The sequence below is a fragment of the Pristiophorus japonicus genome, unplaced genomic scaffold (assembly GCF_044704955.1).
Source record: "Pristiophorus japonicus isolate sPriJap1 unplaced genomic scaffold, sPriJap1.hap1 HAP1_SCAFFOLD_79, whole genome shotgun sequence".
Taxonomy (NCBI): domain Eukaryota; kingdom Metazoa; phylum Chordata; class Chondrichthyes; family Pristiophoridae; genus Pristiophorus; species Pristiophorus japonicus.
This window is the reverse complement of record NW_027254707.1, coordinates 822,475-836,554: the sequence shown is the minus strand read 5'-3', so window position 1 is coordinate 836,554 and position 14,080 is coordinate 822,475. Positions and strand designations below refer to the sequence as shown.

The following is a 14,080-nucleotide window of genomic DNA, read 5'->3' as shown; positions in this document are numbered from 1 at the left end:
GTCATTTGAATTTCGAGTTCGCAAGTTACTGCAGAGGTTGGGTTCTACTGTTATTACTGCTGTTAATCACATCCTGACTGAATCGTGTTCATTCTGTGAGTTGGGATTTATATTTGTTGATGTTAATCACCCATAAAACTGGGCTGGAGTTTACTATTTTGATATTTCAAATAACACAGTGTGTCGATACTTGAGGTCTCCATGATAAGAGGAAACAAATTGATGTCTTGTTATCCACTGCTACATTTTGCGCCTTTACTGCTTTCTAACTGTAGATTGTTTCAGTCCTCAGACCTTTGGTTACTCTCAGGACAAGTCCCAGTTCCCCATACCGTCCACAGTGCCTTGATGTTCAGGGTAGGGATGGCTAACATGCCCGGGATCAGTAAACACAAAATCCAGTCTGTTAATCACTTACACATACTGGAATTTTCATGTGCCCACAGCATCTCTCTCACCTTCATAGTGTGAATAGAGTATCACACCTGCAAAGCTGGTTTCAATTTAAATTTGATTCCACTCAATAAATGTATTTTTAAAAATATCTACAAGTAAACCAATCACATCAACTAATTGGCAAAGGTTTACAGTCAACCAGATGAACAAGTAAAAACATCATGGCCCAATAACACAGCTCTATATTCACTGGAGAAACTCTGTTATCTAAGTCCTCGAATGTCAGTTGGTGAGATGAGAGACTGAATCTCTTTCCACACTCAGCTGGTAAACGGTCTCCCCACATTTACAGTGTTTAATCAGCTGGGCACATGAGTCTCAGAGGTTGATGAATGGTTGAAGTTCTATCCACATATAGAACATGTGTACTGTTTCTCACCACTGTGATTGCTGTTTTTCCAAAGGCTGATGAGAAGGTGATCCTGATGAATCTGGTGAATTTCTCAAATCTTGACGTGATGTTTGGTTTGAGTTACCAAGCTGCAGATTCTCCCATTCTATTATCCTGCAAATGTAGGTTACAAAAGTTGTTACTTTCAGTACAGGATAGAAATTCAGAACAGTCAAGTCTAGATTCTATTGGACATTCTGTCCACTCCTGTCCCTCCAAAGCTGTAAAAGCCTTAATCTAGACAATCTCACTCCATCCTTACTGTCTGAAATCAACTGCGAGTGACTTTCTGCAGGAAGTGTTGAATCTGGCTGGGTGCAATTCCACAGAAATTTGTTAACCTCTGGTGTTTCACCATCAGTCGACTCAGTGAGTGTCAGCAGGATTTCCACTGTGGTAGGCATCAGAGCCGAATCCAATCCTACCCCAAATGACATCCATGCACTTCCCAATTGATGTCACTGGATCAGTGTCAAGAGCAAGGGCAGTGGCTAATTTTTACTTATATTTAGCGTATTGGTACTGAGGACAATTATAACCCCTGATCTGCTGCCTTGGCTGAGATCAACTAACAGCCGAGATCAAGGACCGAACTTGGGAACTTCCCACTCAGTAATGCAGAGTGTTCTAAAATTTGGGGGGTTGAGGGAGGGTTGGAAAGAATATTTTGAAACAAATTTTACTCCACCTTTAAACAAAACCTTCGTCACACTGCACAATTCTGAAATTTTTCAAAATCAAACAAACAAGTTAAATGGAATATAAAAACAATGTGCCATTTTAGAAAGGCTCAAGTCACTGAAATAGACAGCTTTACAATCACAGCACAATACAGAAGGAATTGAATGTGAATGGGAGCTCGGTTCGTGAAGTCCGCCGACACTCTGAGATAAACTGGACTGTACCTTTAGATATAAATAGGCAGAGAAAAGTGAGTCCCTGTCCCTTTAAATAGCTGCCCCAATCCCCCGGGCAGTGGGAGGAGCAACGGCGCGCTGTCTCCTGAGATACTGACACAGCAAACACCGCCGGATGGCTTCCCGCAGGTTCCTAAAGTCCTGAGAAATAAAATTGCATCAGGTTAAGAAGAACAACTGAAAAGAATGCACACTGAGTCGTTGCTATGTGCGTATGTGTGTAAACAAAACACATCATTCTTAATGTTTGCTAGAGATAAGCTATTAACTGCACCAGTTATTACCCAGCATTTTATTTCCTATTATTTACAATGTAATTGCAGAGTGTTTAATTCATTTACCATTTATTGATGACCCATTGCCTTGTGTGCTATTGTTTAGAAAGTGATGTCAGAATGACCATTCCGTTACCAAGGTGACCGTCGGCCCGCAGTATTCAGTGTGAGGGGATTAAATCTTTGCTCTGGGATTTGGACACAGTGGGAACATCGGCGCAAAATCACACGTTTTAATGTGAAATATGTCTGTTTCCTCACATGTCGACCGGCTGTGAGAAATGGAACCTTGAGTAAAAAATGGCGAGGCTCGTCCGCGATTTCGACTCGGGACCTCTCGCATATCAAATGTGATCATCCCTAAGTGAGAATCATACCCCCAGACCAACGAGCCACCGACAGTGAAAAGCGCAGCTCTCAGATTCTGACAGTAGTGAGAAAAGGTATTCGGCACATCGTGCTTGTGTTGTCCCTCAGAGACCTATCTAATTAGTCCCCCTCGCCATAGTCCTACAAATGTTATCTTTTTGAAGAATATATTATTAATTTGAGACATGACATGAGCAAAGTGCAGCATCCTTGACAGTAAAAGGAGAATTTGGCGATGAGGTTAAATGTGAATGAAAAAACAACCAGGGGGATCAAAGCTATAACACAACGACGACGAGGATGAGATTCGAACCCATGCGTGCAGAGCACAGTAGAATAGCAGTCCATCGCTTTAACTTCTCGGCCACCTCGTCTCTTCTGTAGCGCATCGTCAGCCATTCAATCTCCTGCTTTGTGTATCCAAACAGAAATAATGCGCAAAAAAGTCCACTTCACAGCTTGCTCTGCCCGTGCATGCAGATCGACAATGATGAAAACGTGCCATGAGATTCTTTAAGCAAACAGCCTTCCTTCACTTCAGGTGAGTGACTGGAAGAGATGGTTGGTTTCTCAGCAGAATCACAACAAAGAATATAACATTTCACACAGCGAGCTAAGTTGACCGCGGCAGGACTCGAACCTGCAATCTTCTGATAACTTCTTGGTTATAATCGAAGTCAGACGCCTTATCCATTAAGCGACGCGGCCTCTGCCATCAGTATAGATTGTGTTGTTGTGTATATTGGGAGAAAATTCGGGTAACTGCTATATCAAGGAGGGGTTAAGGAAAAGATGAGCATATTTCGAGAAAATGAACAGATGCACTGCGATCTGTGTGCGCACCGGCGCAGGCAACCCCAATGTAACTTGGAACATAACAGTTTAACAATTCAGTCATTGCAGCTGAAATCATACTCCTTCTCAAACTATACAGGATGACCCGGGTTTATGAGAAAACCCGTTTTAAAGGGAAAGATTATGAATCGGAACTGACAACCAGCCCGTTTAAACAGACACAGAATGATGCGGGACTGCAAGGACATCCCTTTTACCCAGATACAGAACGACCCTTGACTGACAGCAGTTCCCTTTTTAAAAGAATAAAGTGAAATTGCTGTAATCACTGAAGGCAATTGTGCGGTGGGGCTCAGGACCACGCGGGGCAGAGACGGTTATTGAAGCCACAGGTGATAGACAGGCAGGAAGGAAGGAGGGGCATAAAACGAGCCCAGACAAAAAGCTAATTTACAAATATATATATATATATTTAACTTTTAAGAAAATAAATATATTTAAATTTTATTAGAAAAAAAATTGAATTTGATTTGTTTTAAATAAATAAATAATTGATTCATAATCTATATATTTTTTGATTGAACGAAGGCTGTGTGACTGGAACAATTCCATTGGAAATGAGGGGTGCATTCAATAAATACTTAAACACAGTGAGCCCATGGTGGAAGACAAGCCACGAGGGAAAATGTGGGCTACAAAAGCGATCTTTTAAAGTCGCGTGTGTCTTTCTGCTGGATCTGACAGTAGCTCCTTGTGCTGTGAAAAAGGTCAAATTTAATAGAGCCCGGTGCAGGCAGAACAGAAAAAGCATATTCATTTTGGAAGTTAAAATGTTGGGATTGTATATAAATATGCATATATGGGATTGTATATAGAGATACATGAATAAACAAAGTCAAAAGGCAGCTTCTCACATCTTTTCAGCTCTAGAGAAACAGGACGCACTCATATTCAGGGCAGAGGTGGAGATTGACGCTGAATGTATGCTTATCCCGATTGAGGTGAGCTTATGCGTACAGACAGGAAGATAGACTGATCAAGTGTTGGCCGGAACCAAACAAGGGTTTAGGTTATCCAGCGAGTCACAGAGCCGAGTACCTCTGAGATACTTTAACTTTACTCAGTTGGGTGACTTTCACTTTGCTCTGGGATTTGGACGCTGTGGGAACATCGGCGCAAAATCACACGTTTTAATGTGAAATATGTCTGTTTTCTCACATGTGGAGCGGCTGTGAGAAATGGAACTTTGAGTAAAAAGTGGCGGGGCTCGTCCGGGATTTGGCCCGAGACCTCTCGCATTTCAAATGTGATCATCTCTAAGCGAAAATCAAAGCCCGAGACCAATGAGCCCCCGACAGTGAAAAGTGCAGCTCTCAGATTATGACGGTAGTGAGAAAAGATATTCGGCCCATCGTGCTTGTGCTGTCCCTCAGAGACCAATCTAATAAATCCCCCTCGCCATAGTCCTGCAAATGTTATCCTTTTGACGAATATATTATTAATTTGAGACATGACATGAACAAAGTAAGCATCCTTGTCAGTGAAAGGGAAATTTGACGATGAGGTTAATGTGTTTGACAACACGACCAGGTAAGTCAAAGCTGTATCACAACAACGACGATGACGATGGGATTCGAACCCATGCGTTCAGAGTACAATGGATTAGCAGTCCTGTGTACTGAATGGGGACTGGGCAGCCACGTATGCGGCATTCCCTGAGGAATTCAAACCATTTCACAGGCGCAAGGATGAACTCTCTATTCCCGCCGATTGCCTATTATGGGGAAACCGTGTAGTCATGCCCCAGATAGGCAGAGAGATGTTCATCCGAGAACTCCACAATGAGCACCTGGGCATTGTCATGATGACGGCAATTGCCAGGTCACACGTTTGGTGGCCAGGGACAGATGCAGACCTGGAACTTTGTGCTCACAGATGCAACACGTGTGCCCAGCTGGGCAATGCGCCCAGGGAAGCCCCCCCCTTAGCCCCTGGTCCTGGACCGCCAAACCTTGGTCACGCATCCATGTGGACTACGCAGGTCGTTTCATGAGAAAAATGTTTTTGGTTGTAGTAGACGTCTACTCCAAATGGATCGAGTGTGGCATTCTCAATTCAAGCACATCAAGCCACTGCAGAAAGTCTACCTGCAATGTTCGCCGCCCACGGTCTAACAGACGTCTTGTTTAGCGACAATGGCCCGTGCTTTACTAGCATTGAATTCCAGGACTTCATGGCAGCAAATGGTATCAATGATGTCAGAACGGCACCGTTCAAGCCGGCCTCAAATGTCCAAGCGGAACGAGCAGTGCAGATAATCAAACAGGGGATGCTCAGAATCCAAGGGGTTCCCTACAAAGCCACTTATCATACCTCCTGTTGGCCAATAGACACAGACCACACTCGCTCACAGGGGTTCCACCAGCAGAGCTGCTAATGAAAAGGACGCTCAAAACCAGGTTATCCCATATAGACGCCACCACGAAAGAAATTGTTGAGAGCAGGCGCCAGTCACAATGTAACTACCATGACGGGAATGTGAGGGCGCGATGTATTGATGTCAATGACCCGGTCTTTGTCCTCAACTACGCTGCAGGGCCCAAATTGCTCACAGGCACTGTGATTGCCAAAGTGGGGAATAGGATTCTGATAGTTAAACTTACCAATGGATAAATCTGCCGCAAACACGTGGATCAAACAAAAAGGAGGTTTAGCAACCCCATGGAAGAAGCAGAGGAAGAACACGATGTAGAGTTCACTCCTCCACAGGTGACTGAACACCGGAACCTAGCGGAGGAGAGCCCAGTCACTGTGGGCAGTCCGGACAGGCCTGAGACACCGCAAACAGCAGGCACTCAGGCCAACGCCAACAACTGGAGCACCAACTCAGGCGCTCTACAAGGGAGCGGATACCACCAGAGACTTAACCTGTGATCGCAATAAGACTTTGGGGAGAGGTGATGTCATGTATTCAGCTGTCATTGTAACCCATGTAAAACTGACCTAAGTTGTACACCGTAAGAACATTGATCACAAGGGGGTGAACTTGTGGGAGACACTCCTAACCTGGACTTTCAGGTATAAAAGAGGAAGTTCCACCCACCTTCATCACTTCAGTGCTGGCTAATAAATGTTACTGGTCACAGAGACCTTCTCTCAAGTATGGGCCTCGTGTGCATTTATAATCTGTAGTAAGGACATATTAGACAGAGTGATCAAACTGCCCCGGTTCTGGTCTCTGTAAGAACTCCCATTCTGCATTGTTACACTGCGGGGAGTGTCGGGTTAATAAACGGACTGACGCAACAGGAATTGATAAATAAACTTGATAAGTACTTGTGAGAGAGAATGTGTGACTGAAATCTGAGTCTCAGCCCCTAAACCTGCTTTTAATTCGGCAGGCGGTGTAAATGAACAGGTCTGAGAGTGAAGCTGCTTATCAGAGAATTCAAAACTAAATCTACAGCTGGAACTCCAAAGGTTCTCACACAATTGTTCAGGAAATAATTAGTGATTTAAGTTTAAAGGGAGATGGGTTTGTGCAGCTGTTTCAGAGAGGTTGTGGGTGGCTCTTAAAAGAGCCGTTGTGTTTGGGTTTGATCTCTCAGGACAGCGTGCAGTTTTACTTGGAGCTGGTGTACTTGGTCACCACCTTTGTCCCTTCCGACACGGCGTGCTTGGCCAGCTCCCCGGGCAGCAGCAGGTGCACGGTGGTCTGGATCTCCGGGAGCTGATGGTGCGGCGCTTGTTGTAATGGACCAGGCGGGAAGCCTCACCAGTGCTGTGCTCCAAAATATCATTCACAACCGAGTTCATGATGTCCATGGTCTTGGAGCAGATGCCGGTGTCGGGGTGAACCTGCTTCATCACTTTGTAGATGTAAATGGAGTAACTCTCCTTCCTCGACTTTCTGCGCTTCTTGCCGCTCTTCGGTGGTGTGTTAGTGACCGTTTTCTTAGCGCCTTTCTTGGCAGTAACTGTTTCCCCCGGTGGAGGGCGCGTGCTCAGCGGCCGCCATATTGGTCAGGGTGATCTCACGGCGCATGCACGGTCCTTTGTGCAGGGACAAAGGGTGGGCGGGGCATCAGGATATCTGTCAGTTTCATTGGTCACATGTTTATGTCCAGCTCAGTGGCCCCTGAAAGGGAGCCTTGTTGTTCTGATAGTTGTCTGGTGACCCTGGGCCAGCACGCCTCACCCTATTGGGCCAGCCCAGCTCAAGCTAACCCTATTGGAACAGCCCAGGCTCACCCTATTGGGCCAGCACAGTCTCACCCCATTGGGTCAGCTCGGGCTCACACTATTGGGCCAGACTGGGCTCACCCTATTGGGCCAGCCCTGGTTCACCCTATTGGGCTAGCCCGGGTTAACCCTTTTGGGCCAGCCCGGGTTCACCCTATTGGGCCAGCACAAAAGGCCCAGTGACCAGCAGAGAAAATCAGCAGCTCATTGATTTTATTCTCACTCTGCGCACTGTATCCAACCATGTTAGCTGGAAATGATGAATACCATCGGCCTTTGAATGTGGAAGGAGAAACATTTTTCTGTTCTGTCTGTGGGAAAATATTTCAAACATCAGTGTGACTGGAAAAGCACCGAAACACACATACCCTATCCGAGTGAGACTGTTCCAGTGTACTGACTGTGGAAAGAGCTTCAACCAGTTACACAGCCTGAAAAACATCACACCATTCACAGCGGGGAGAAACTACACATGTTCTGTGTGTGGACCAAACTTCAACTGATCGTCCAACCTGGAGAGACACAAGGACACCTGCTCCATGGAGAAATCATGGAAATTTGGAGACTGTGGGAAGGGATTCAGTTCCCCGTCTGATCTAGAAATCCATCATCGCAGTCACACTGGGGAGAGACCATTCACCTGCTCTGTGTGTGGCCAAGGTTTCACTCAGTCATCTGATCTGCTGAAACTCCAGCGAGTTCACACTGGGGAAGTGTGGGAGGGATTTACTCAGTCATTTGAATTGCGAGTTCGCAAGTTACTGCAGGGGTTGGGTTCTACTGTTAGTACTGCTGTTAATCACATCCTGACTGACTCGTGTTCATTCTGTGAGTTGGGAATTGTTTCTGCTAATGTTAATCACCCATAAAACTGGGCTGGAGTTCAATATTTTGATATTTCAAATAACACAGTGTGTCGATACTTGATGTCTCCATGATAAGAGTTGACAAATTGATGTCTTGTTATCGAAAGCTTCATTTTGCGCCTTTACTCCTTTCTAACTCTAGATTGTATCAGTTCTCAGACCTTTGGTTTCTCTCAGGACAAGTCACAGTTCCCCATACCGTCCAGAGTGTCTTGATGTCCAGGGTAGGGGTAGCTAACACGCCCAGGATCATTAAACACAAAATCCAGTCTGTTAATCACTTACAGATACTGGAATTTTCGTGTGTCCACAGCATCTCTCTCACCTTCAATGTGTGAATAGAGTATCACCCCTGGAAAGCTGGTTTCAATTTAAATTTGAATCCACTCAGTAAATGTATTTTTTTAAAATATCTACAATTAAACCGATCAGTTCAACTAATTGGCAAAGGTTTACAGTCAACTAGATGGACAAGTAAAAACATCGCGGCCCAATAGCACAGCTCGATATTCACAGGAGAAAGTCTGTTATCGAAGTCCTCAATTGTCAGTTGGTGAGATGAGAGACTGAATCTCTTTCCACACTCAGCTGGTAAATGGCCTCTCCCTGACGTGTTTCCACTGAACGCACATCTGCATCCATTCCCACAGTCCCCACATTTACAGTGTTTAGTCAGCTGGGCACACGAGTCTCACAGGTTGATGAATGGTTGAAGTTCTATCCACACACAGAACATGTGTACTGTTTGTCACCGCTGTGATTGGTGTTTTTCCAAAGGCTGATGATAACGTGATCCTGATGAATCCAGAGAATCTCTCAAATCTTGATGTGATGTGATGTTATGTTTGAGTTACCAAGCTGCAAATTCTCCCCTTCTAATATCCTGCAAATGTAGATTACAAAAGTTGTTACTTTAAGTGCAGGATAGAAATTCAGAACAGACAAGTCTAGTTTCTATCGGACATTCTGTCCCCCTCCTGTCCCTCCGAAGCTGTAAAAGCCTTATTCTAGTCACTCTCCCTCCATCCTTATTGTCCAAAATCAACTGCGAATTACTTTCTCCAGGAAGTGCTGAATCTGGCTGGGTGCAATTCCACAGAAATGTGTTAACCTCTGGTGCTTCACCATCAGTCGACTCAGTTAGTGTCAGCAGGATTTCCACTGTGGTAGGCATCAGAGCCGAATCCAATCCTACACCCAAATGACATCCACAGACCTCCCAATTGATGTCACTGGATCAGTATCAAGAGCAAGGTCAGTGGCTAATTTTTACTCATATTTAGCGCAGTGGTACTGAGGACAATTATAACCCCTGAACTGCTGCCTTGGCTGAGATCAACTAACAGCCCAGATCAAGGATCGAACTTGGGAACATCCCAGTCAGTATTGCAGAGTGTTCCAAAATTTGGGGGGTTGAGGGAGGGTTGGAAATAATATATTGAAACAAATTTTACTTCTACTTTAAACAAAACCTTCGTCACATTGCACAATTCTGAATTTTTTCCAAATTAAACAAGCAAGTCAAATGAATTATAAAAACAATGTGCCATTTTAGAAAGGCTCAAGTCACTGGAATAGACAGCTTCACAATCACAGCACAATACAGACGGGAGCGAATGTTAATGGGAGCTCGGTTCGTGAAGTCCGCCGACACTCTGAGATAAACTGGACTGTACCTTTAGATATAAATAGGCAGAGAAAAGAGAGTCCCTGTCCCTTTAAATAGCTACCCCATTCCCCAGGGCAATGGGAGCAGCAACGGCGCGCTATCTCTTGAGATACTGACACAGCAAACACCGCGGGATGGGTTCCCGCAGGTTCCTAAAGACCTAAGAAATACAATTGCATCAGGTTAAGAAGAACAACTGAAAAGAATGAACACTGAGTCATTGCTATGTGAGTGTGTGTGTAAGCAAAACACATTATTCTTAATCTTTGCTAGAGATAAGCTATTATCTGCACCAGTTATTATCCAGGATTTTATTACCGATCATTTACAATGTAATTGCAGAGTGTTTAATTCATTTACCATTTATTGATGGCCCATTGTCTTGTGTGCTATTGTTTAGAAAATGATGTCAGAATGACCATTCCTTTACCAAGGTGACCATGTCTGTCCGCAGTATTCAGTGGGCAGGGGATTAAATCGTTATTCTGGGATTTGGATGCTGTGGGAACATCGGCGTAAAATCACACGTTTTAATATGAAATATGTCTGTTTTCTCACATGTCGAGCTGCTGCGAGAAGCGGAACTTTGAGTAAAAAATGGCGGGGCTCGTCCGGGATTTGGCCCGGGACCTCTCGCGTTTCAAATGTGATCATTCGTAAGCGAGAATCATAGCCCGAGAACAACGAGCCGCCGACAGTGAAAAGCGCAGCTCTCAGATTCTGCCGGTAGTGAGAAAAGATATTAGGCCCATGGTGCTTGTGCTGTCCCTCAGAGACCTATCTAATTAGTCCCCCTCGCCACAGTCCTGCAACTGTCATCCTTTTGACGAATATATTATTAATTTGAGACATGACATGAGCAAAGTACAACATCCTTGTAAGAAAAAGGACAATTTGCCGATGAGGTTAAATGTGAATGACAAAACGACCAGGCAGGTCAAAGCTGTAGGAAAACGACGACGAGGATGGGATTCGAACCCATGCGTGCTGAGCTCAATGAATAAGCAGGCCATCGCCTTAACCTCTCGGCCACCTCATCCACTCCATAGCTCATCTTCAGCGATTCAATCTCCTGCTTTTTGTATCCACACAATAATAATGTGCAAGAAAGTCCACTTCACAGCTTGCTCTGCCTGTGCATGTAGATCGACAATGATGAAAACGTTGCATTAGATTCCATCAGCAAACAGCCTTCCTTCACTTCAGGTGAGTGACTGGAAGAGATGGTTGGTTTCTCAGTAGAATCGCAACAAAGAATATAACATTTCAAGCAGTGAGCGAATACGACAGCAGCAAGACTCGAACCTGCACTATTCTGATAATTTTGTGGTTTGTGATCGAAGTCAGACGCCTTACCCATTAGGACACGCGGCCTCTGATATTAGCGTACGTTGTGCTGTTGTGTATATTGGGAGCAAATTAGGGGCAACTGCAATATCAAGGAGTGGATTTCGGAAAAGATGAGCATATTTCGAATGAATGAACAGGCGCACTGCGATCTGGGTGCGCACCGGCGCAGGCAACCCCGAGGAGAAAATCTGTTGTAAAGGGAAATATTATGAATCGGAACTGACAACCGGCCCGTTTAAACAGACACAGAATGATCCGCGACTACAAGGGACATCCCTTTTACCCAGATGCAGAATGACCCTTGACTGACGGCAGTTGCCTTTTAAAAGAATTAAGTGAGATTTCTATCTTCCCTGAAGGCAATTGTGCAGTGGGGCTCAGGACCACGCGGGGCTCAGACGGTTATTGAAGCCACAGGTGATAGACAGGCAGGAAGCAGGGAGCGACCTAAAACCTGCCCAGACTGAAATATATATATTTTTAACATTTTAAGAAAACAAATACGTTTAAATGTTGTTTTTAAAAAATTGAATTTGATTTGTTTTAAATAAATAAATAATTGATTCATAATCTATGTATTTTTTGATTGAACGAAGACTTTGTGACTAGAAGAATTTCATTGAATGCAGTCAATAAATACCCAAACACAGTAAGCCCATGGTGGAAGACAAGCCACGAGGGAAGGTGTGGGCTACAAAGGCGATTTTTTAAAGTCGTGTGTGACTTTCTGCTGGATCTGACTGCAGTTGCTCGAGCTGTGAAAGAGGTCAAATGTAATAGAGCTCGGTGCAGGCAGAACAGAAAACGCATATTTATTTTGGATGTTAAAAATTTGAGATTATATATAAATATACACATATATATACATGTATAAACAAAGTCCATCAGTCAGTCATGTCTTGTCTTGTGTTGGTTTGATTTGATTTGAATTTGAATTAGAAAATGAGGATGGATGATGTCATCATGTCACACAGCCATGGCTAAAATAGCTATATTTCTAACTTGTGTATTTTCCCTTCTTTCAGATGTGGAATAGCAAAATCCCACAGCAGATTCTTCTACTGTCAGAGAGTCCACGAAGAGTGTTCAATCAAATCAGTACGGTTTCAAGTTGCATGAAATGCATTTTTCTCACATGACAGTAAGATCGCACAGCAGGTTTGCACAAACTCTGACTTACACAAACACACAAACAAACTAAAATTCCTGCACCCTCCAAAGGCAGTTTTTAAAATTTGAAATTGGAAATCCGGTACAAACAGCACATCACTTTCAAACAGACACAGAATTATGCGGGTCTGATAGCACACCATTTTAAACAGACAGAGAATGATCTCGGACAGACAGCACATCCCCTTAAAAGGGACACGGAAATAGAATGAATAAAAGCAGATAAATATCTTAAACAGGTCGTACAGATTCTGTGGAGGAAGAATCCAGTTTCACCTTCTGTCGGATAATCATTTCGATATTTTAGGAAAAAGTTAAAGATTACAGATGTTTTCAACAAAAATAGCACCTGGTAAAATACGCAGCGAGAAAGGTCAAATGGGAACGTCTGTGATACAGCGGAACGCAGGAGTGATTAAATAATACATGGCACAATGGATAAAGGCAAAGTGGGTGGTAATCGGGCAATAACGTAACAAAGGATGGTCCAGAGGAGGTGTTAGTGGGAATAGCAGAACCATTACCAGACAATGGGAGCGGTGCTTATCATCCGATACGTTGAACCTAATGTTGAGGCCAGAAGACGAGAACATGCCTACAATATAGGGTGTCACCGCCTTTTAATCAGACCAGGCAGCTTTGCCAGCCCGTATTGATTTCCTGTCCGCTTTGAATTCGGCAGCCAAGGGACTAATTCAAAAGCCAGCTTCTCTTATCTTTTCAGCTCGAGAGAAACAGGACGCACTGATATTCAGGGCAGAGGTGGAGATTGACGCTGAATGTATGCTTTTCCCAATTGAGGTGAAGTTATGCGTACAGACAGGAAGATATACTGATCAAGTAATGGCCGGAACCAAACAAGGCTTTAGGTTATCCAACGAGTCACAGAGCCGAGTACCTCTGAGATACTTTAACTTGACTCAGTTTGGCGGGTTTCACTTTGGTCTGGGATTTGGAGGCTGTGGGGACACCGGCGCAAAATCACACGTTTTAACGTGAAACATGTCTGTTTTCTCACATGTCGAGCGGCTGTGAGAAGCGGATCTTTGACTAAAAAATGACGGGGCTCGTACGGGATTTGGCCCGTGACCTCTCGCATTTCAAATTTGATCATTCCTCGGCGAGAATAATACCCGTGGAGCAACGAGCCGCCGACAGTGAAAAGCGCAGCTCTCAGATTCTGATGGTGGTGAGAAAAAATATTAGTCCCATCGTGCTTGTGCTGTCCCTCAGAGACCTATCGAATTAGTCCGCCTCGCCATAGTCCTGCAAACGTTATCCTTTTGACGCATATATTATTAATTTGAGACATGACATGAGCAAAGTACAACATCCTTTTAAGTAAAAGGTGAAATTGGCGATGAGGTTAAATGTGAATGACCAAGGAGGTCAAAGCTGGAAGACAACGACAATAAAGATGTGATTCGAACCCATGCGTGGAGCGCACAATGGATTAGTCGTCCATCGCATTAACTTCTCGGCCACTTCGTCTCTTCGGTGGCCCATCGTCAGGCATTCAATCTCCTGCTTTTTGTTTCCAAATAGAAATAACGTGCAAGAAAGTCCACTTCACAGCTTGC

The 14,080-nt window shown here is 44.3% G+C and overlaps 2 non-coding genes across 2 annotated transcripts; both read right to left on the bottom strand.

The window, feature by feature from the left end:
- Nucleotides 1–3,027: 3,027 nt before the first annotated feature.
- Nucleotides 3,028–3,116, bottom strand: trnar-ucg (transfer RNA arginine (anticodon UCG)). Its single transcript is given in 2 exon segments — nucleotides 3,028–3,063; nucleotides 3,080–3,116. It is a non-coding gene; the product is annotated as a tRNA-Arg (tRNA).
- Nucleotides 3,117–10,937: 7,821 nt separating this feature from the next.
- Nucleotides 10,938–11,019, bottom strand: trnas-gcu (transfer RNA serine (anticodon GCU)). The gene has a single exon. It is a non-coding gene; the product is annotated as a tRNA-Ser (tRNA).
- Between the last annotated feature and the right edge of the window lie 3,061 nt (nucleotides 11,020–14,080).